This window comes from Eleutherodactylus coqui, chromosome 3, assembly GCF_035609145.1.
Source record: "Eleutherodactylus coqui strain aEleCoq1 chromosome 3, aEleCoq1.hap1, whole genome shotgun sequence".
In the NCBI taxonomy this organism is placed as follows: Eukaryota; Metazoa; Chordata; class Amphibia; order Anura; family Eleutherodactylidae; genus Eleutherodactylus; species Eleutherodactylus coqui.
The window spans coordinates 313004999-313027184 of record NC_089839.1 but is presented as its reverse complement, the minus strand read 5'-3'; the positions used below and the strand labels follow the sequence as shown (position 1 = coordinate 313027184).

At 52.5% G+C, this 22186-nt stretch overlaps 1 protein-coding gene across 5 annotated transcripts in view; it reads right to left on the bottom strand.

Moving 5' to 3' along the window:
• Positions 1-21810, bottom strand: part of PTPRF (protein tyrosine phosphatase receptor type F) — a 293390-nt gene extending 271580 nt beyond the window's left edge. For 2 of the 5 annotated variants that reach the window (XM_066597931.1, XM_066597933.1), the window contains exon 1: positions 9799-10199. The gene's annotated coding sequence lies outside the window, so the exon portion shown is untranslated. Of the gene's footprint in view, positions 1-9798; positions 10200-21791 lie in introns of those variants that run through there. The other 3 variants (XM_066597934.1, XM_066597935.1, XM_066597932.1) reach the window with 2 other exon arrangements.
• Between the last annotated feature and the right edge of the window lie 376 nt (positions 21811-22186).

Below are 22186 nucleotides of genomic sequence, written 5' to 3'. Positions count from 1 at the left end.
TGCCTAGCGACCGGTCTCCTAAGAGGGTTGTCGGGTTGGGAGTCCCTAGCAACCAGCTTCAGTGTGCAGACCTCTTCCGCTGGCAGCAATGTCAGAGCCGCTCTTCTGCCGCTCGTCCGGAGTGTTCACACGGTGTTGGCGCTCGTCACATCGGCGTCTTCATTCAGATCGGACATGAAATGCGGGCGAGAAAAAATATTGCACGCAGGACTGCCAGAAACCGAACGGGCGCCATTCTAGTCGACGGGTCCGCTCAGCACAGATTAGTTACGTTATGAGATGAATCATCCACAACAGAACGGAATCCCCGGCGCAGATGTGAATAGGGCCTTATTTACTACGCTGTGCGATCCTATCAGCTGCCGAAAACAGCGCTGTGACCCCCAAAAGGAGAACACAAGCACATGTGAGTGACGCGGGCGCCACGGGTGTCCTGTCACCGGGTTTCCACTTGTTTTATCTGTAGTATAGAATAATGTAGTGAGCAGCGGCGCCGGGAGCCCCCGGGCCCATACCGGCGAGCCGCAGCGCCCCCAGGGCCCATACCGGCGAGCCGCGGCGCCCCCAGGGCCCATACCGGCGAGCCGCGGCGCCTCCAGGGCCCATACCGGCGAGCCGCGGCGCCCCCAGGGCCCATACCGGCGAGCCGCGGCGCCCCCAGGGCCCATACCGGCGAGCCGCGGCGCCCCCAGGGCCCATACCGGCGAGCCGCGGCGCCCCCAGGGCCCATACCGGCGAGCCGCGGCGCCCCCAGGGCCCATACCGGCGAGCCGCGGCGCCCCCAGGGCCCATACCGGCGAGCCGCGGCGCCCCCAGGGCCCATACCGGCGAGCCGCGGCGCCCCCAGGGCCCATACCGGCGAGCCGCGGCGCCCCCAGGGCCCATACCGGCGAGCCGCGGCGCCCCCAGGGCCCATACCGGCGAGCCGCGGCGCCCCCAGGGCCCATACCGGCGAGCCGCGGCGCCCCCAGGGCCCATACCGGCGAGCCGCGGCGCCCCCAGGGCCCATACCGGCGAGCCGCGGCGCCCCCAGGGCCCATACCGGCGAGCCGCGGCGCCCCCAGGGCCCATACCGGCGAGCCGCGGCGCCCCCAGGGCCCATACCGGCGAGCCGCGGCGCCCCCAGGGCCCATACCGGCGAGCCGTGGCGCCCCCGGGCCCATACCATGTGAGCCGTGGCGCCCCCGGGCCCATACCATGTGAGCCATGGCGCCCCCGGGCCCATACCATGTGAGCCGTGGCGCCCCCGGGCCCATACCATGTGAGCCGTGGCGCCCCCGGGGCCATACCCGTGAGCACCCCCCCACCCCCACGTCACCCCCTGACTGGAAGGATAATGCAGGCAGTCAGGGATTATTCTCCACCCACAGCTGTAATCCTCCGCAGTCACGTTAAACATGAAGGTGTATTACAGGGGAGGTTAAACCAGTAGAGTCAGCCGCCGGCGGCGCACGGATTACAGGACAAGGGCTCAGACACCACTGAGCCCGCGGCCGCACCCGGCTCCGGCAGCGTCGTGTCACGCAGGAGATCCCATCACAGAAGACGGGAGACGACATTAAGGCGTCACATCATCCCGGATGAAGGGTGATGGTTCTCGGTAAGAGACACCAAGTCATCTTGTAGATGTGAGAGCTTTTAATGGCTACAAACATACATGATGTTACAGCGAGCTTTCCAACCTCTCAGGGGCCTTCACCAGGCATAATGGAACAGATGTGGATGGGGCAGATATACACCTGATCACAGGGGGGTGCAGGCATGCTGAACCTAATTTACAATGTAGAGATTATAGACTTTCACATTCCTTGTCACTCCACCATTTACTGTTTTGCTCATCCCTCCCTGATATTTATCTAAGTGCTATTAATCACAATGTCTGTGCCCCCCATGTGATCAGGTGTATATCTGCCCCATCCAAAGCTGTTTCATTAGACCTGAGGAAGGACCATGAGAGGTGCGAAAGCTCGCTGTAACATCATGTATGTTTGTAGCCATTAGGAGGTCTCCTATCTACAAGATTACTTGGTTTCTCTTACTGAGAACAATCACACTTCTCTGTACTGGTGACACCGAACCAAACCCTCCTCGTGATCCCGGATCAAACATGTCAGGTGGGAGGGGGAGCAGGAGTGGATGTGATGAGTCTACACACAGCGGCCTGCAACCCCCCCCAACTAGACGTAGATATGAGCGACATACATCTGGTCTGGGACCCCAAATATCAGCCAGTCACTATCCTGTCCCCCCAAATATCAGCCAGTCACCATCCTGAACCCCCCAAATATCAGCCAGTCACCATCCTGAACCCCCCAAATATCAGCCAGTCACCATCCTGTCCCCCCCCCCAAATATCAGCCAGTCACCATCCTGTCCCCCCCCAAATATCAGCCAGTCACCATCCTGTCCCCCCCAAATATCAGCCAGTCACCATCCTGTCCCCCCCAAATATCAGCCAGTCACCATCCTGTCCCCCCCAAATATCAGCCAGTCACCATCCTGTCCCCCCCAAATATCAGCCAGTCACCATCCTGTCCCCCCCCAAATATCAGCCAGTCACCATCCTGTCCCCCCCAAATATCAGCCAGTCACCATCCTGTCCCCCCCAAATATCAGCCAGTCACCATCCTGTCCCCCCCAAATATCAGCCAGTCACCATCCTGTACCTTTGGTGACAGGTGGCAAGGTGATTTTTTTAATTTTCCGCCCTCCCTCCATTGGCTAACAGCGATCATGTGACCGGGTACCACTCACCACTCCTTGGTCACTGTGAGAGGCTCTCGGCTATCTTTAGTAGATATTTTACATTTCCCTGGCCCTCCTCAGCTTCTGCGCTTGCGTCCACCATTTTGCCGATGAGCGCACATGCCGAAGCTGGGGAAAGGTCGCAGGATAAAGATCCCGTTGGGGAACATTGCCGGGGCCCTTGGGTAAGTCATTTCACCTCTCCTCATGGATCGGATCCGTGACGGGAGGTAAAACTAACCTTTACGTGATCGCCATTATCCACTGGAGGATGGTGATCATGTGACCGGGAACCGCATACAGCAGACCCCGTGACCGCTCCCTGCTCCCCGCTACTCATGTCAGCCGCAAGCAGAGAGATTTTACTTCTCCCGGGCTCCCCGGCCTTCTGTCTTTTACACCTGGCGGACATGCGCAGAAGACAGCGACAGGTCCTGGAAGGACCAGAATGGGGCATCATGGAGGAGAGTAGCTGCAGCTCCCCCCATGGGTCCGATCCGGGAGCAGAGCTAAAACTAACTTTCATGTGATCGCTGTTATCCATTGGCCAGCGGCGACTGCGTGACTGGGGGTCAGATATCGCGACCGCCATGACAGTCCTGGTTGGAGCGGTCACGTCCCCGCCCTTTAAACATAAATGGTATTTGGGTCGACGGAGACAGTCCAGGAGCCGGCATCCGTCAGGAGGTCATGGGTGGACGGCGGGCAGGTAGATACCTGCGGTCACATGACTGGGTGGTGGCACGCTGCCACCTGCACCGTGATTAGCAGTTGTGGATGTGCGGCGCTCATGTCAGGACAGGACGGCCATCCCTTTGTGCAGGTGGGGGAGGGGTCTGACCGCAGAACAAATGCCTCATTGTATCCTCCATACTTGTCCTGGCACACAAAGCCCTGCGGGGGGTGCCGGGGGCCTCCAGGAATGCAGCGACACTTCAGCACGTCTGCAGGCACGCAGCCTCATGCAAACAAGGCCGGAATACTGACGGGGCGTCTGGTCGCCCCAGTGCTCGGAATTGTGGCGGTGGAATGCGGAGAGGCTCCCCGGATACAATCGCAGCGCTGCGCAATTATTTCACTAATCCCCCACAAGACTCCCTACAACGCTGATGGGGATTTGATGGCGCCGGCGCTCATCACTGAGCAGATACAGATATATATTACATGTGGGCCGCCTCGCACGAGCGCAAATCATCACATATTACGCAGGGAATGGAGTCAATGCAAGAATGTTCGTGGCGCAAAGAAAGGGCGCCAAAGAAAGGACGCCGCACGTTCTATTTTACCGCGTAATACACGCTATATTAATGAACACGGCACATACACAATTATATCACGTGCGGCGTCAATACACAATGTAGCTGAGCGACAGAGCGGGAAATAAGAGGAAACTAGGAAGACGGCGCAGGACAGCGAGCGCCAGATACGCCGCCATTGGCCTACGTTGTGCTGTGCCTGCTTACTGCCGGCTCCACAGCGGTATAACGCTGAGTTACACACGTTCGTGCGCCGGCGGCTCGGAAGCTTTTACGTAAAAGAAAAAAAAATCTAGATTTAAAAAAAAAAAATAAAATGCTAATATCTTGCAGTTCTCGCTGAGACTTCCTGTCATGGAGCACAGATACAGAAGTCAGAGTCCTCTGCTGCCCATTGGGAGTAGTGGGGGGATGTTCTGTGATACGTGCAGGAAGGGGGAGGAGGTGAGCCATGAACATCTATTGACTGCTATGGGAGAATGTTGTGGGCCCTGTCTGTGACCTGTGCAGAGAGGGGGAGGAGGAGCACTGTGATATCACGTATTGACTTCTATGGTAATGTGTTGTAGGTATAGTATGTGAACTGTGCAGAGAGGGGGAGGAGGTAAGCTGTGACATCCCCTACTGTGAATGGTGGATCCTCTCAGTGTAATCCTGCATGTGATGATAATAATGATATGACGGCTGAGACAGTACTGGAGTATTATAAGAGGAGTGTCTGATATCACATATGATGCCTGGAGGTTATATCAGTCCTGGAGAGTTGTAAGAGGAGCGGCTGATATCACATATCAGTCCTGGAGCGTTATAAGAGGAGCGGCTGATATAACCTCCAGAGACATCATAGATGTAGCATCAGTACTGGAGCGTTATAAGAGGAGTGGCTGATATAACCTCCAGGCATCATATGTGATATCAGTACTGGAGCGTTATAAGAGGAGCAGCTGATATCACATATATGATGTCTCTGGAGGTTATATCAGTACTGGAGCGTTATAAAAGGAGCGGCTGATATCACATATATGTCGTCTCTGGAGGTAGGTGACATGAAGGGGAGATCCCGGAAGGGGTCTACCTTCTACTCGCCCCATTGTACACCATGACAAGAAGGAGTTACAGATCGTAGTCGCCGCTCTGTGTTGAAATGGCATGTATTCTCCAGCCCAATATTCAGCCTCTCCCCAGCCTAAAATGGCTGATAACAGAGAGCACTAGCAGATGGTTCACAGTCTTGTTAAGGCTACAGAAACCATTAACCTCCCCTTCCCCGCCATGACACCCTCTGCCAGGCGCAGGTTTTGAACGTGACTGGCTCTCATAGCTCCGTCGCGCTCCAATGTCACACAAGGAAGCAATAAGGACAGAAGTCTCCTGCGGAAGGACCCGCTGCGTCCATCGCCTCGGTGGGGGGGAGGGGCAGGAGGACAACAGTTGGGTCACCCAGCTTCTCATAGACCCTGAATGACATCTAATGACTATTATTCTTCAGTCATACCTTTCTCCTACTGCTGATGTGTCAGTCTTCACTGCCACTCGCATTCTATTCATAAAGACCAGGATGCACAGATCTCTAGGCCTCTTCCAGATAATGCCACAGGGCGTGCTGGAAGCCTGGCGGACCCCCCATTCCAGGGGTCTATTGGGCGCAGGCATGCCACAGATTTGGATGCAGATTGGAAAATGGCTGAAAGCTGCCCACAACTTATATAAACCGCCATTCACACGGGCGGCTGTCGACAACAGAATATCCTGCGGCGTTTTGTGGGTCAAAGCGCCCTAAAAGGCCAGCAGTGTCTATTGAATAGTCGCAGTGAAGTCAGCGCTCATCCGTCCGGTTGTGTCGTCACCAAGAGCGCAAATGTTACGGGGTCGCTGGGATACGTAAAAGCTGCACGGGAAGCAGTGATTGCCATCTGCAGTCCAGCGGCCCTTATAGCGCATTACTACCAGAGGGCACCGCTGATCATATCCTGCGCCCTCTACAACTGGACCAATCCGGCTGAACGGGCGTTTGTAGGTTAACTCTTTGCGCTCCAAGACTGATGTAGCAGAGCTGAAACTGTCATGCAACGACATTGGTTGTGCATTTACTGCAGTCCTATGTAACATCGCGGGTCCCACGCAGGGACATCACTGCGGTGCCACATCAACACCGCAGGCACAACCAGCATGTAGCGTGCCAAGTCATCGGATGCCGGTGAACACTGGCCCAAAGAGCTTGCACTCCGATATTCTGCTACAGATGCAGCCTGGAAATAATGACATGTTTTGTGTAATTCAGGTTTGACCGGTTTGCCGCGGCGCGACGGAGCCGAACGTATTCAACTAAAAACACAAAATAAAGGTGCAAAGTGTAATGGAGCTGATCTGCGCCCACGGAGCTCCGCCCCTCGCAGAGGGCCCTCCCACTCTTAAAGGGGTTATACACTTAGCACAATCTCTTTACATTAGATGGGTCTGCAAGAATAGCGTGGGCCCATCTGCAGTAATCAGTGGGGGAAGCTGGCAGCAAGCGTCCAGTCTCCCTGCAGCGCCTCCGTAGGCGTGATGAAGTATTACACAATTCCCATTTATTGGCTGGCAGTAAATATTTACATGAGGTTTTAGTATTTGGCGCTAGAACCAGCTGCATCACCCTGCGCGTTTACTTCCAAGCTGCCGCCGACTGCTCGAGTCTCTTGCCAGCCGCGGAGATGTAAGTCGCAGGTGGGGACATATTAGGAACAGGTGGCGGCGGCGCAGACAGCTGCAGCGAAGCCTCATTTGTTAATACAACTATTGATGGTTTCTTCATTTCAGCAACGGCCCAACATGTTTGTGCAGCGAAGGAAGAGCCGCGACAGAAGATGCACAACAAGCAAACAGCGGGCAATTAGTAGCCGGGAAAGCGACTCCAAGGATTACAATGCAGAAGGAGATCTTCAGCTTCCACCCTGGCGGATGAGACTGGGCCGACTGATCAGGAGAGGGGCGGCCGGCGCTCCCGGGGGGATAATTAGGGAACTATTTCTGGATGCAGAGTGACCCGCGCTTCCATCCCCGCCAACGCTTTCTGCAAATGAGCCCAAATCATGCGCAAAACTTTACTGCTAACCCATGATTATTAGTACTAGAAATGTTCCTGCAGCGCCCCCATCCTCCATGGAGCTGTATCACAGGCCGCCACCGCGCCAGCGCCTACGACTACAGCTTAACATCGCGGCTAATGGGGTTGGGTTACAATCAGCAACAGAAAACCATCTGTTGGACTGTCGGTGGCGCAGGACATGCAAGGTGACGATGTTGGTGACATCCTGCGACCCGCCAGCAATCCGTATGCTTACTAAACAGCGGAGTCTGCAGCCCTCAGACATTTGTATAGCAGCAAGTCACACAAGGTTTTGGGCGCCTGACCTTTCCGAGACTTTATATCACGCCAGCATAGTTGCCCATAACCCGAGCCTAAATGCCCTTTTCCGCGGACCGATAGACATTCAGATTGGCGCTGGATCATTGATGCTTGTGGATGTATACAGGGGGTCTCAAAAGTACGGAAATACCCATATAAAATGAAAAAAACTGTTTGGCAGAGGGTGATCCAAGTTTGCCTGTTAGCTGCCGGGGAGGGGGGGAGCGGTTAGGCCGGGTCACATTGCCTGTAATGTAAAAATCACCGTGTTAATATGAGACTGAATAAAGTTATGATAAAACAAAGCCCACCGTTGGATCTCTGGTGAAATTCTCCACTAGTCTGATACGTCACACACCGACCTTCCCACTGGAAAAATTAGTTGAATCCAAGATGGCGGCATTCAAAATGGCCGTAATATTGGTGACATGGCTGAACCTCCCGCAGCTTAAATGCAGAACTGCATCACCGTCTGCCAAACCGCTGTCATTCCCTACGGGCGTTTCCACACTTTTGAGGCACGATATTAGATAATGTCACCCCCATATACTCCAGCCTTGCACCGTGGGGGGCGCCCTACGAAGATCATCTCCTCCACTTCAGAATCATCAGAATTCCTAAACCCCAGATGGGGATCATTTCCCATACAGAAGCCCCGGGTCGGAGTGCGGCGCTGCCGGCGATTACCTCTACGCTGGACGCAACAAACAGTAAAAAGTAGCATTTTTGTAACATTCCAACCTGCAAGCAGTAGAGCGTTACCAAGGAGATGGAGTGCAGCTCACAGGGGGGGGGGGGGGGGGTCAGGAGCCCCTTTAAGGGGGGGGGGGGGGGTCAGGAGCCCCTTTAAAACTGTCCAGCTGCTGATTTGTTAATGCAAGTGTTTTTTGTAGAATTGTTCCACCATGTTTGTCGCGTTCGTCAGATATCCAAACTTTATTCTTCCTCTGTTCGCTGCCAGTCGGACGGCTATGAAAGCTCAGGCCTTGCTTTACCATAGGAGGGCAGCCGGACTGTATACAGGACACGTATATATATGTCACAAGGGCCGCCACCCTAGGAACACCTGTGAGCGGCGCGGCCATCCGAGCTGCGCAAATATTTGTTCCTCCTTGCACTTTACCCCACTCCTGATAATAGGGGGGCCGCGTCCTCCTAATAGGGGGGCCGTGTGCGCACAAACTGCTGCTGGGAGCGGATTAAAGCTTGCAATATGGAAACATCCCAATCATGTCGGGAACATTAACCCCTTCCGCCGCTGCACTGCCCGCTGCCCTCCTCATTACCACTTCAGAAATAACAGAAACTCCCTTGGCTGAGCCTGGGAAATAGACTAATATTGTGCTGCTGGCCGCATTCCCAGCCATAAACACAAACTGCAGTATTACAAGGGTATACAATTAGCTTGGCACATGCAGCCAGGAGGCTTTCTCAGGTTTTTTTTTTAAAGTCTTGCTTGTGAATCAAAGAGCAGCGAGGAATTCCAGTAATTGAGTTTCTCCCCCCCCCCCCCCCACATTGAGGAGGGGAGCGAGTCCCCAAACCGATTCGGTCTCAGCAAAATTGCGCCTGTTCCCAGTGTCCGATGCATCTGGAGTCACGCAGATTATCGCATAACTTTGTACAACAATCTATCGGCCCCATGGAAACACTTTGCCACATTTGAGTCTTTGCAGGCAGGCGATGTAACTGCTATGGGGCCCATGGAGAGAGGGGCCCCAGCACTAGTGAGAACAGATAGAACCAGAACCAAAGAACAACTGCATTGTTAGGGAGAGGGCATGGAATAGGGAACAAACACCAGGCCCTCCTGCTCTGACTGGGCACCATGATAGGGGGCCCATTTGCTATGGGGCCCCATCTCTTCTATGTACGCCACTGTTTGCAGGTGCCTGATATCACCCAGCGTGAGGAACCCTCAGACACCTCCTTACAGACCGGTTACATTGCTTAATGTTTGACTAATGCAGAAGTTTTCTTGATACTTTGTATTCCAGTCTTTGATACATTGTATCCAGCACAATCTGCTACTTTTATACAGCGAAGCAATCCTTTTATTGCGGCTCCTTCCAGGTTTCCCACGAAGGGCCTCATCCCCAGACAGGGGGTCGCACTACTCAACTGTATAAATGTGCGGATGCAGAAAGTTTGTGTTGTGGCAATCTAAAGTTTCCACATTATGTATTTAACCCATTAAGTGTCATGTTAACGTTTGCTACATCTGCAACTTAAACCATCTGTAATCTTTTACCAATCCCCCTTTCCGCCGAAGGCGACCCAACAGGCACAGCCGCCTCCACCACACCTTTGTCAGTACAGAAGTATGTGACCCCTTCCAGGAGGCCATACCCAGAATACAGGTGCATTACAAGAAGACATGTTACATGCAAGTCCGAACTAGAGACCAACCTGATGGACGAAAGCAGCGATCGGTGACTCAAGGCACATGGGGTTTATAGCCGAATATCCACTCCCAATTCCTGGCCAAGCTCTGGAGGCGGCTGGGATCCGGCACCTGCTCCGGCGGCGAATCCCGGAGCCTTTGTTTAATTCCAAACACGGAAGAGAATAAAAGCCCAACAAAGGGTCTCGTTAGACGCTCGCTGATCTCCGCGAGGAAAGGAAAAAGGGAAACGGGGGGATTGGAGAGGGTTTTGGGTCGTTACATCCCGGCCACGGTGTTTAATCCACGAGGCGGACTGGGTCTGTGGGAGCTTCTGCCGGCTCTCCCTGAGGCTGGAGAGCAGGATTTACCTGTAACTGCTCCCAGAATATTGCTTCTTGCAGCGAGCGGCTCTGCTGTGTGACCGTCAGGGGTTGGATCCAGGCAGCTCCACGCCTTTCTCATTCACCAAGGCTTTTGTTTGGCTTTGGAAAAAAAAAGTTAACTATTTCACCCCGGAGTGGAGATTAGGATTTACTGGACTTGCATTAAACACAAGATGTTATCCTGCGGGGCGGCTGGGGGTCATTTCTGGAAAGTGAAGCGAGAATCCGCAATGGGAAGTTTTAGGGCAATTCTAGAACAAACCTCAATCCTGCCAACACACTGGGGGTTCATCAGGGTAGGAAGGCAGAAAAAAGGGGCACATTTTTGGATGAGGCTAGCTGGTGTAACGGTTTACCCCTATTAGGGGGCGGCTTGTTGAGAGGTGGCATGGCTGCCCGGCGGACACCTCTAGGTATGATTATGCCACAATCTATGCCCCTGGCTGGCGCGGACCGCTGATGTGCCTCATATATGAAGAGGAGGCCGGCGGGGGTTATATTATTACTAATTCTCCCCCGTAGTTATTGATTCCGGTAAATACTATTATTTAGGGAGCCTTCAAGCCACTCCCACACAAGTGTTGGTAAAAACGCTGCATTTTTTCCGCAGCCTTTTACCCCATTTTTGTGCGTTTGCCTTCATTTTTATTGCATATTTTAGCGCAGTAACAACGCAGGCAAGTATAAGGCCGCTCTCACACTCACCACTTTTTAGCGCAGCGACGTGCTAACCGCGGTACTGAGCCGCCATTGACTTCAATGGGGGCGTCGCAGATCAGGCGTTTCTAACGCTGTGATTTCCGGACGCTGTCTGTTCTATTTTCATGGATTTGTAGCGCTTTTTAACGCACCTCATCACCCGTCGCTGTCAAACACTGTAGCATGCGATTGTAAACGCCGCACGGTTTTCTGAACACAAGTATGAGAGTGGCCTCACGAGTGGAATTGCGTATCTGCTGCGTCTTTTACACAACCCATTGATTTCAGTGGGCGATGTAGTGGGTGAAATACGCGCTACAACACCGCAATTAGAACGTGCAGCGCGCAATTTTGTGCACGTTAAATATGTGGTGCAAAAGCCCCAGTGTGAAATAAACGGAGGTTTAGTGCTGCGTATTTTGCATGTTGCGAAAACCCACGTAATACGAAGAAAAAAAATGCTTGCGTGAGAATGGCCTTACACGGACAGAATATTCTGGAGCATGCTGCAGAATATTCCATTTGGGAACCCCCGCGCCCGAATCCAAAAACATCAGAGATCTGCCGGCTGTTCCGCATCGCGATCTACAGTCAGACCTGCAGATCTTGACAGTGTAAATAACCCATCCGCATGTGAAGGCGCCCTGAAGGGGTCTTCTGGGATGTAACAACCTACCCGCAAAAAAGGGCCATCAGTAGTTGATTGCAGGGATCCCCCAATGATCACCCGTTCTCTGTGCGGGCGGAGATGGGATCTGACAGCACCGACCACACCGCAGCATTACCAACCCGGGGCTGTCCTCTTCCGGCTCTGCACTCACTGACTCATTTCTGGGCATCCCTGCAATGAACACCTAATGGCCACAGCTCCCCCGAGGATCAGCAATAATTAGAGGGGTTTTCCCAAGTTATTGATTATATATAAACACCGTGGAATAAGTTGGCGCTACACAAATAAGGATTATTATTGTTATTATAATATATAATTTGGGCCCCCCAACCCCCCCCAAGAAACAACAAAACAACAAGAACTATGCAAAGTGAATATTCTCTCCGCTGCACCGGACTGCCACTTCGGTGGCCTAGTGCTGTGGCATCTGACAGGTGACGTCCTAAAAATGAGATGTCATCAGTGACGCCCCTGAGGGCCTTCTATTGGCTGCAGCAGTAAACTGGGTAAATAATCTATGTACGTGCTGCAGCGTTTATAAACAGAAGATCAAAGAGTGCGGCGGTGGAGCAGGAGAGTGCGGCGGTGGGGCAGGACAGTGCGGCGGTGGGCCAGGAGAGTGTGCCGGTGGGCCAGGAGAGTGTGCCGATGGGCCAGAAGAGTGTGGCGTGGAGCAGAAGGGTGCAGAGGTGGGCCAGGAGAGTGGGACGGTGGGCCAGGAGAGTGCGGTGGTGGGCCAGGAGAGTGCGGCGGTGGGCCAGGAGAGTGCGGCGGTGGAGCAGGAGAGTGCGGCGGTGGAGCAGGAGAGTGCGGCGGTGGAGCAGGAGAGTGCGGCGGTGGAGCAGGAGAGTGCGGCGGTGGAGCAGGAGAGTGCGGCGGTGGAGCAGGAGAGTGCGGTGGTGGAGCAGGAGAGTGCGGTGGTGGGCCAGGAGATTGCGGCGGTGGGCCAGGAGAGTGAGGTGGTGGAGCAGGAGAGTGCAGCGATGGAGCAGGAGAGTGCGGAGGCGGTCCAGGAGAGTGCGGCGATGGAGCAGGAGATTGCGGAGGTGGGCCAGGAGAGTGTGGCGGTGAAGCAGGAGAGTGCGCGATGGAGCAGGAGAGTGCAGAGTTGGTCCAGGAGAGTGCAGCAGGAGAGTGCGGCGGTGGAGCAGGAGAGTGCGACGGTGGAGCAGGAGAGTGCGACGGTAGAGCAGGAGAGTGCGGCGGTGGAGCAGGAGAGTGCGGCGGTGAAGCAGGAGAGTGCGACGGTGAAGCAGGAGAGTGCGGTGGTGAAGCAGGAGAGTGCGGCGGTGAAGCAGGAGAGTGTGGCGGTGAAGCAGGAGAGTGCGGCGGTGAAGCAGGAGAGTGTGGCGGTGAAGCAGGAGAGTGCGGCGGTGAAGCAGGAGAGTGCAGCGGTGAAGCAGGAGAGTGTGGCGCTGAAGCAGGAGAGTGTGGCGCTGAAGAAGGAGAGTGCGGAGGTGGGGCAGGACAGTGCGGCGGTGGGCCAGAAGAGTGCGACGTGGAGCAGAAGGGTGCAGAGGTGGGCCAGGAGAGTGCAGCGGTGAAGCATGAGAGTGTGGCGGTGAAGCAGGAGAGTGCGGCGGTGAAGCAGGAGAGTGCGGTGGTGGGCCAGGAGAGTGCGGCAGTGGGCCAGGAGAGTGCGGCGGGGGAGCAGAAGATTGTGGCGGTGGAGCAGGAGAGTGCGGCGGTGGAGCAGAAGATTGTGGCGGTGGAGCAGGAGAGTGCGGCGGTGGGCCAGCAGAGTGCGGCGGTGGGCCAGCAGAGTGCGGCGGTGGGCCAGCAGAGTGCGGCGGTGGGCCAGCAGAGTGCGGCGGTGGGCCAGCAGAGTGCGGCGGTGGGCCAGCAGAGTGCGACGGTGGGCCAGCAGAGTGCGACGATGGGCCAGCAGAGTGTGGCGGTGGACCAGCAGAGTGTGGCGGTGGACCAGCAGAGTGCGGCGGTGGGCCAGCAGAGTGCGGCGGTGGGCAGCAGAGTGCGGTGGTGGATCAGTACAATTTGTATGTGACTAGTTGGTGTGTTTCCGCCTCCTTCTTATTTTCTTTAGCTGCCATTCTTTTTCACATTCATTCTACAATTAGGTGACATTTGGCGCACTTCATGGCATCTTTTGGTTTGCGCTTTCTGCCAGCAGCTGGTGACGAACAAATGCTACTTTTTTACAAAGTCAGACTTCATACATGTGGCTAATAAATCGCACCGCACTCACTTGGCTAATGGGGGGGGTCCTCTGGATACACTATGAGAGTCCCAGATGAAAGGACCCCTAGAAAAACCCATCCTGGACACAGAATAGACATTAGTAAGCCGTGTGATACATTTCGGCCTGCGTTGTATAACTGAAAGGTTGTTGATAATTATGACTTTTCGCACTCATCGCACGCAGGCAGATTTTTCGGGCACTTGTCACGTTGCATCTGGATATTTGGAATATCTTTCCATCAGATACGAGGAATATTCCGCACATCGCAGATTACTCAGTCATCTTACAAGGACGCTTCCACTCCACATGTGTGACCCAGATACTGAACCTCGTAATTAACATGCTGCCTACATGAACCATAACTGCCATGGCTAATGGCGGGTACTTGCGGCGAGCGCCATGGCTGCACTGATAGGGGGCTGCAGGCTATATGTTCATAGGGGGATTGTGGAGCCGTGGTGTCCTGCAGTCTCCTGGTGTCATCTGGGGCGCTCCTGAGTCGGTGCGGACGTGTGGAGCCTCGTGCCGCCATCATTATACAACGAGGGCCGCCACATAAAGCAACACAACCCGCTGGTTATAAGATAGCCGACGGCTCTTGAAGATTTTTGGGGCAATTTTTGGACTGACTACGCGTGTAGTATGAAGAATGTCCTGTTTTGGCGTGGAATACACACCTTTATAGGCTATGGAGGTTTACCATAAGCAGCAAATATGCATGTACACGTGTATTTGCTGTGTGCTGCATATTTTACGCCCTAAAATAGGTTGTCCAGTAGAAATTTATTGATACCCCATCCATAGGACAGGCCACCAATAGTAAATCAGTGGGGGTCTGCCGACCGGGATCCTTGGTGATCAGCTGTTCACCGGGCCAGTGTGCTTATGCACTGAGCTTATATCTACAAGAAGTAGACACCGCTGTTCGCCTGCAGTGGCCAGGCTTGGTACTGCAGGCAGTGTTACCATTGAAGAAAATGGCCTGAAATACCAAAGCTGGCCACAGCAGTGAGAACGGAGCTGTCTACTTCCTTAAGAAATCCGCTCAGTGCACGAGCACAACGGCCCAGCGAACAGCTGATGGGCAGGGGTCCTGGGCGGCAGACCCCCACTGATCTACTATTGATTACCTATCCTGAGAATAAGCAATCAGTAGTTTACAACCGGACACCCCCCGTTAAGGCGATGTCCACAAGTAGCGGGAAATCCACTGCAGATTTTAGTGTTGATTTCATCCCCTCATTTGAAGTGGTGAAGTCCGTGCTGAACGTTTACAGCATCCATTGATTCAGAGTCCGCGCTGCGGGTCGCGTTCGGTCGCGCTCACGGTTTTTTTTCTCTGCACGGATGGGGATCTGATTTTAAATCTACATTATGGGGGAAACAAACAGTCTGGATGCCGTCTCCGTGTCAGAAATTCCTCGCACAGATTATCCCCCGTGACCGGAGCTAATCTGCGTGCGGATCGGATTATAACTTGCATCAGACCTCGCCGGCGACCGCGCATATTTCAGCTGCAAGGGTCAGATTTTTTCCCAGCGTGGATTTCCCGCTGTGCGGCCGCCGTCTTCGCTTCCACTTTCTTCCGTTCAGATGGGATTTCTTGACTGCTTGTATGTAAAATGCTGCAGACGTTCCATGGTGGAAAATGCGCACCACTTCCAAAGCGTGTAAACACCCCGAGAGGACAGCGAGTCGGAGCGCCATAAATAATCAGCACTGAGCGATGGTATAATTAGATAAATGCTGCGAGTGATTCATGCTGATTATATATTACGTTATAGCCGTATATCACCTCGCACTCCATGATATCACTGCATTAGCATAGAGCGCCTGTTTGTATATTACGCACCGTCTTAGGTGTTTATTATAGCTGACATAGAGCAGCTGAGGGGCCCCGCCGCCCCTCGGGGCCCAGATGTGCCAGGTCTCACGTCTGCATATGAAGGGGAAGTATCTGAGCATGATGGGGGCCGTGAGTTCCCATCTGATTGGGACTTCTAGAGCTTTTCTGCATACTTGTCTGCATTCTTCAGGCCACTTTTGGTGCACGAAGGGAGGGGGATAAAACCCCCACGGCGAGCAATAAATGGAAGAGATTGATTGCCTGACAGCAGAGACAAAGGGGAGATAAAGCCTTTCAGGTTTCTGTAGGGTTAAAAATGTGACACCTGCAAACAATAGCAGCAGTACAAGCTCCCCCCCCCACACACACCCACCCATCCGCACTGCCCTGGGGCGACTGGAAGGTGCGGGGCGAAGGAATATAAGGCTAATGGACTGAACAGGGTATATAGATGATGGTGGATATGAATGGAGGAGGCATGGTGACTGGGCTGTGTGGAGTATAGAGGGATGTGCAGTGATGAAGTGACTGGAGGGTAATGGGGTCATTGGAGCATGGTTGGTAAATAAGAATATGGGTCATGGAACTCCCACCCAGCCACTTGGACGGCTAGACCCGGTCCCTCGGGAGGTGCATGAGGCGTTACTTCATAAATCTCTTGTTACTCCTGAAGGTCGGAAAATCCAAGTGTCCCACTTTAATTATTAATATGGGTGGGCCGGAGTATAAGGGTGGGGTGGGCAGTGATGTGGGTTGGCTGAAGCCATGTACGGCCATATACTGTGCTGCACATTAGATGGATATTCCCATTTCCAAAAGCTATCCCCTATCCTCAGGACTTGCCGATCACAGGGGGTTCACTTCAATGGAACCTGCGGCAGATAGCTGTATTCGAGCGCCCGGCGATCCCCGCGGCGCCGTTCACTTCACGTTTTAAAGGAATTTATTGACATTTTAGTCCAACAAAGTGGCAACAGTCCTGAAGAAGATCTAGAGATGAGGATAGGACCGCGGGTCCCAAATAGTGACTGCGTCTGATCGGATGGTCGGAGGTTCCTCATATAGCATTATTTTGTTGACCTGACCAATCAATGGTTCAAATGGTGAATGATGTTGATGCCACTGCTGTGTAATATGCATGTAGGCTGCCATCGTAACGGATTGTAGCAGTCTGAAGAAGGCGTTACGGATGTCAGCCGGCTCGTTCCACAGTGGCAGAATAGGTGCATCCAGTCCCTCAGAACGACCTTAGTGGGAGGTAATTAAGTGAATCACCTTCTTCAAAAAGGACTGAACTATGGGGCACGCCAGCCCTATAGGGAGATGTTTGCCTACCCACCACCCCAGAAGCATGAGCCCGGGATCTCAGGGAGCATAGTGTGACTTCTGGTTGGCTCTGTGGAGAACCTTTAGTGATGTTGCGGCCGATGAGATCCGACAGCCGTCCTTACTTAAGAATTCACAGCAATGGTGCCAGCGTTCCAGAGTCAATGAGGAACCCAAATCGTCCTCCCATTGAGTCAGAAATGGAAGTTTGCTTTTATTTAAAGTGTTATTCCAAATGCCATATAAGTGGGGAAGGAACCTGAAGACCAAGGAGAGAATTTACAGTCGGCTCTATTTTAGCCGAGGAGTTAGGTGGTTTGTAGTTGGATGTATTTATTTGGAGCCCAGAGGCTAAACTAAACTTCCCCAAGACATTGGGCGGTGCGGTGAGTGGGTCAGTCAGTGTAAGCAGAAGATCATCTGCAGAGAAGCTGCGTTTAGCATGGGATGGGCCAACATGAACTCCTTCAATCTTTGGGTTCTCGCGGAGAGCAATGGCCAGGAGTTCTATCGCTAATGCAAGGAGAGCCGGAGATGGGGGACATCCTGGCCGAGCGGCCCCCACTATATGTATTGCAGTCCGGTGGGTAGAAGGGATCATGAGGTAGGCAGCAGGAGAGGAATAGAGCAATGACAAGACGTTTAGAGAAGGGCCTATTCTGTAAGAAAGTACAAGCAGGAAAGACTATCGTACTCCTCCTCGACATCTCAGGCTACAACTGACATTGGTGCTGGAAGGGTTGGCTAGATGTAGGATGTGGGGTATTTTCCTGACATTATCAGGAGCTTGCTGCCCTGGAATAAAGCCCACTTGGTTGCGATGGATCAGAGAGGGGGGTAGTCTACTAGGCCTATTCAGGAGGATGGACAATGTTAAATTTGATATTAAGAGTATGTCTGGCTCTGTAGTTGGAGGGAAGAGTCGGATCCTTACCAGGTCCGGGTTTAGTTGTGATAAGGGCTCTAGGGAAGTCTGGGTTCATTTGTGGTCCTTGAAGAATAGGGTGATAAGGATGCGGGTACATTTTTTATAAGAGAAGGCCATAAAGCGGTCGGGTCCCGGGGCTTTGCCTCGCTCATGGAGTCTAATTTCCCATTCTCGGTCCTCACTACACATTGTGGAGTTTAAGTGAGCTTCGGCTCGAGAAAGTTTTGGTAGATGAAGCTGCGATAAGAACGAATCAATATGGGATAATGAAGAAGTCTTAAGGGCCATTTACACGGGAAGATATCGCTCAAAATCCGTGCAAATGGATGAAAACGAATGATAATCGTCCAGCGTAAATGCAAAAAATGCAAAACAAATCGTTTACTATTCGTTCACTTATTCCTATCGCTGACATTCATGAAAACCATCGCTGGATCGCGGATTGTCGTTAAGTGAAACGCTGCCCGCTCCACATAGAAGGCCTGCCTGTTTAAACACTCTGCAGGAGCGCTAACGACCTCATCGGTGACATCACTGCTCACGCAGTCCTCTAGACGTGTGTCGTGCCGTCTACATGGGGCATTACAGGCTGTATACAATTTTTGGTAGTATTTTTGGAAAATGGTGAAACGTTCTGGTCTTACTGGATTTTATGGATCGTGTCGAGGGTTTGCCGTTCTCTGAGTTTGCACGCCAAGAGTCTATCTGGTTTATTAGCCGAGTGGAAATAAGACGCTTGAGTCCAAGCAATCGCCTCCTCGGCGTTCGGCATTAATATAGCATTAAGTGCTAATCTGGTAATTGATTCCGCAGGTATAATGATGGGTGCCGCACGGGGGCAGATTCCAATTCTGTTATTTTGTATTCCAAATCAGATTGTCTCCGGGTCCTTGCTTTCTTAGATTGTGAGGGGAAAGACGGCGCCTCGGATAACCGGTTTGTGCGCTGGTCAGCGAACATCCGCTGATGTCAAGCGAGAATCGTTCATACGAAAGTATTCTAACTTTTCTCTAACAGTCGCGGCAATATCAGGATTGGTGAGTAACCCATCGGTCTCCGAGTCTATGGGATCCTGGCTTGGGGGTTGAACATGATTTTGGAGAATACATCATGATGTGACCAGGTGCAAACCATGTGACAGGAATAGGCCAATAACGGTAACGAGACCATGATATAGTCTTTGTACACGGGACAAGCTGTCAGGCTTGAACTCTGGTGGTCCCACTGATGTGAGTGGCAGACATGTGCAACCACCGCTGTCAAACTTTTAAGACACCCCTAGGGTAATATCTCTGGATTGGTGAAAGTCCCAGCAGTCGGACCCCCACCGACCAGCAAAGTATCCTCTATCATGTGGCTAGGGAATAACTTACTGAGAGGGGAGTACCCCATAAGGGCAGACATACCAAAGACTGAGAACATCGGGGTGAAGTATTACAGGTCACAAGACGATGATGGATAGCTGGAGTATACAGGGGTCATTGGAGGATACTGGCTGGAGGGTTTATATGGGGGTCTGGAGTATACGGGGTGACTGGCGGATGATGAGGATTAAGGAATACTGGGACTATTGGAAAATGCAGTATGACTGGAGTATATACGGCTCATCGAGAATGTGGAGGGGGAGGGGGACTAAAGGCCCTCGGTATACTATGAACTGTCATATGAATGATTGTTCATCCTACAGCTAGGCTGCCCCGTATACAGGACCCGCACTAAAGTTCAACATATACCCAAATCGTATCCGTCTGCTTTCACCCCTAGATGAAGTACATGTGACAAAAAAACAATGTCCGGATGACTTGGATGGCGGGATGTTATCGCACGTGTTCTTCTCTAGCATCCGTTGGATCTGCGGTTTTCGGCAGTCCAAGATGACTCCTGCAATTTACTATCTACCTTATGCCCATTGCAGACTGCTTTCTGATTGCCCAGTACTGGTCATGTGAGAAGGACTGGCCAATCAGATAGCAGGCATAGTTCACTAGTAGTCCAACACTATTAATGCACTACGGGGAACAGGTAGTCTGAGGAGGGTTTACCACTTGGAGGATCGAAAATAGGACCTGCAACCAGCGGATCAGATGGACAGACGAGAAGAACAAGTGCAGGTAATGCCCCCCCCACCCGCTCCAAGGCCTACATTAACAACTGGAGGGTCACTTGTAGGGCTTTTACCCAATAGCGTTTTTTTAACGCTGCGGTTTTTTAATGGGAATTTCTAATGTTAAAATCGCATTGCACAAAAATACGCCGGTAGGTTGAAGCCCTTGGGGTGATTTTTCATTTTTTTGATGTTGTTGAACACAAAACATGGACACACAACCGCCGCCCTGATGGGACAAGTCTTAAGTCACAGACAATGAAGAACGGCCATTCATGAGACGCACACGGGGCGCCAGGGGCCAAATGGAAGGGACCATGTTTATTGATCTGATCACTTATGATTTTGGGGAAGGCGCCTGAATGTGCGCTCATCTGTGAATCAGGGGGAACGAAGAGCAATAATGTAACCAGAGCGGCATGATGGGGTTGGTAGTAATGACCCATCTGTTCCCTGCAGCGATACGTCCCGCAGCGCTAATGACACCCGACGCGGCAGGAGCTGCAGCCAGCCAAGTGTCACCCGGGGAGTGCGATATCATTAAGGAATGATAACCCCAGGGGGCGACACTTCCACTTAATGGGGCTTTTCTCCAGTTGGGGGTAAATGATGTTTAAAGTTTTTGCCTTGATAAAAAAATTTCCCCCTGAAATACAACCGTATGGCGACCAGGACGGCGGCGAAGGAAAACTGCCTGAAAGACGATATCCCCTGTGATGTGCGGGCAGGAAGTCACAGCTGGGGACAGGTGCAACAAGAAACACCGACACAATGTAACAGCGTGAGACAATGCAACATATAGACCAGTACTGCACAACGCCGCAGGGAGCGGCTGAAGGGGATGATGGAGGGAAGAACCCGACCGACCAGAGGAATGGGTTACATTAGCAGAAAGGTAACATGGAATATAGCAGGAGCTTACTAAGGGTTGGTCTGGGGCAGGGGCCCCACATATAAAGGTTCTTGAGGTTCTTAAACCTGGGGTGTAAATAGATATATGTGGGGCCATCATTCACAATAAGTGATGCCACAGCCCATCTCCTCCTCCTTCCTGCCCAAGTCATAAAGCATGCCCAGGACACTAATCCATAGAAGTCTATAGGTGATGGACACAGCTTACCTCTTCCCTGTCCCTACAGAAGTCACAGCACATATCCACAACACTCTCCCATAGAAGTTCATAAGTGAGGGGCACAGTTTACCTTTTCCCCCTCTTTGCACAGATCACAGAGCATGCCCACAAGACTCTGCCACAGAAGTTTACAAGTGATAGAAACAACTAACCTGATGGACACAGCTTACCCTTTCCCCCTCCCTGCACAGATAACAGAGCAAGCCCACAACATTCTTCCATAGAAGTTTATAGGTGATGGACACAGGTAACCTCTTCCCTCTCTCTACAGAAGTCACAGAACATGACCACAATGCTCTTCCACATAAGGTTATAAGTGATGGACACAGCTTACCTTTTCCCCCTCCCTGCACAGTTCACAGAGCATGCCCAAAACACTCCCCCATAGAAGTCTATAGGTGATGATAACAGCTCTCCTCTGCACCTTTGGACACTCTCCCATAGAAGTCAACGAGTCCCAGTATAACTTAAAAGTTATATATAATCCCCCAGGATGCAAATATAAAGTTATGTTAAACAGCAGCCATACCTGGGGCCCCTAGGAGAAGGGCCCCGGCCCCGGCAAATATCTGTTCTAGAAAACCTGTAAATCTGTAAGAAAGAAAAGGCCAAACAGAATTTTTAACAACTTGGCACAAAAATTTTGACTCTGGAAAATATTTACTGGGGATTTTTAGCGGCTCTTGATTAAAGTAATTAAAGTAATGAAGCGGAAATAACGGACCGACCTCTGGGTGCCGCGCCGGGACAAGGAAACCCAATGACAGGCCGCTCCTCAGCACGTTCTCGCGGGTCGTGTATTTCCCTCCACTCATCAGAAGAAAGTTCTTGCTGCAAAATCCATGGTCTCAGCGCGGCGCAGCGTCCGTGAGCTCCTATTGGTGGAAGAAGAACAGAAGGGAAGACGGTGAGGAAGTAATCTGCAACTCTGACAAAAAGCACGAAAATACGAAGTCTGAACCGCAGACAGGTCAGAGGTCGCCGTATGGACGCTGTCAGGCGGTTGGGGCGCGGCCGTGATTTTACTTCCATATTACAACCGCAAATCTTGGACTTTCTACTGAACACCCTAAACACCCTAAGCACCCGACACCCTAATAACCCAACACCATATCACCCGGCA